We start from the raw sequence: 2500 nt of genomic DNA, 5'->3' as shown, positions 1-2500 counted from the left end.
ATATATTTAACAAACATTATCGGAGCCAATACTGAACCCTGTTGGACTCCACTTATCATTTCTTCCCAGGTCGAGTTTTTATTTTTAAGTACCACTCTCATATTTCTCCCATGGAAGAAATATTCCATCCATTTCAGTAATTTTCCTTGTATACCTCCTGTTATTTCGAGTTTTCGTAATATATATATTTTTTTTTAGTACTTTATCAAACGCCTTTTGTAGATCCAGGAAAGCACAGTCTGCCCATCCATCCCTTTCTTGCATCATATCTATTAACCTAGAATAAAAACAAATCAAGTTTGTGGCACATGATCTTCCCTGTGTGTGTGTGTGTGTGTGTGTGTGTGTGTGTGTGTGTGTGTGTGTGTGTGTGTGTGTGTGTGTGTGTGTGTGTGTGTGTGTGTGTTTGTGTGTGTTTGTGTTTGTGTTTGTGTGTGTGACATTACAGAAACAGGTGCAACAAAGATGTAACACAATCGCATGTAATACTGTATAACCGATCGACGCGAATTACCAACAATCATTTATTAATGTTTACTAATAACTTTCCAGTAAAACAATTACACCAGATGCATCCTGTTTCGAAGAGACAGGATCAAAACACCACATCAAAACATCACAACATCAAAATAACTTTATGTATTTATGCACAACAGCCAGGTGTCAGAAAACGAAAAAGCTGACTATTATAATTTCACAAAGTCATTCCGTCCTAATATACCGTTCGACCCATTTGAACTAGCAGGTTTAAGAATAGACAAATAATTATAAACCGGTGTTTCCACACATTCATCTATATACAAAACGACATATGATATTTTTCGTATCATTATTGGAATATATAACCAAGAATTCCAATATGCATTAGTCTAATTAGATTCTTTAACGAATATCAGAAGATTTTAGTCGGCTTCGTGATGACCCTTCCTCGTAGTTAATGTTAAAGATAATTCAATTAAAAAAAATCTACAAAGTACTCCTGCAGTTCATTATTTCTTCATCTACATTCCCTCCACGGATCGCTCTATCTATCACAAACCTTCGGTGCAATAGTGTACCTAAGGATAGAGGATAGAGGCGTTATTAATTACTAACAAGATACAATATAAGAGAAGTACCAATAACGTAATATGAGATCCAGTATATCTAACGTTTCGTCCAGCAGAGCTTCTTCAGAAATAACACAGTGGACAAATACCTGACTCCTTACATGGGCTGAGTTTGAGGGAAGAAACGAACATGAAAACAAAATAAACAAAACTTGCAAAACTTGCTTATTACCTCGTTACCAGAATTTTATTACCTCTACCATCAAACAATTCTGTTCAAGTAATGTATATATATATATATATATATATATATATATATATATATATATATATATGTATATGTATATATATATATATATATATATATATATACATATATATATATATATATATACATATATATATATACATATATATATATATATATGACGTAAGCGGAGTAGGAAACACAGAAGTCTTAGTTTTTTAGTTTATTCCTGACTAGTTTCGCAGGTATGTTTTTTCAAAGGAATAAATTCAAGACTAAGACTCCTGTGTTTCCTACTCCGCTTACGTCAACCTGTCAGACTGTCTTAGCATATATATATATATTTCAAAATCACTTTTACTAGTGGAGCTCTGCATGGATTGGAGCATCCTCGAAAATTGATAAGATTGATGGAGGTTAGGTGCATGAGCATCCATATGATTCCGTGGTTTGGGCTGGATTCGAACCCGCACGTTTGACCTCTCTATTGGCTGCCAGAAATAAAAACCTGAGGCCTCTCTAAGCTGAATAGAATCATTTGGCGCTGTTTAGAGTCCACTGATTTTCAACTAGAGTTCTGTGTGGACAAAGGAAGCTGCAGAAACATCATGAGGCCCGTTGGATGTTACAGTTAGTCCGCTCATGGCTCTTTTTTCATGATTCATGATTACGTACTGTGTCTTAATTGAGATGTATAATTCTTTTTCTTCTATTTTTTCACTGGTTAGTCACGTCTCTCATAACGATTCTTACGTACAAATGTCATATCTAATTCCGTATCAAGATGTACCCTGAGTATGAGTTAATGTAAAGGGTCCACAAGGCTTGAAAGGTTTAGAAACGAAGTCTACTTTAGACAATAATGGAACCCAAAGGACGTAGGCATTGAAGAAACACATCTTAACCCATTCAACTCCGATGACAAGATGTCTTGTCATTTGGTCAAATAAAACAAAAAATCATAAAAACCCCAAACTCTTTGAAAAAACACCAGAAAAATATGACGTCAATCCTCGCTTCGCTCGCAGCGAAGCGAGGACTGACGTCATATTTTTCTGGTGTTTGATCAAACATTTTGGTGTTTTATGATTTTTTGTTTTATTTGACCAAATGACAAGACATCTTGTCATCGGAGTTGAATGGGTTAATGGAACATTATTTTGCTCTCATGCATGCATTTATTGTAGCTTTTGTTCTTCGCATG

Source organism: Oratosquilla oratoria, chromosome 8, assembly GCF_046742065.1.
Source record: "Oratosquilla oratoria isolate Oo_2021 chromosome 8, ASM4674206v1, whole genome shotgun sequence".
Classification (NCBI taxonomy): Eukaryota; Metazoa; Arthropoda; class Malacostraca; order Stomatopoda; family Squillidae; genus Oratosquilla; species Oratosquilla oratoria.
The sequence above is the reverse complement of the archived record's forward strand: the minus strand, read 5'-3'. Positions refer to the sequence as shown.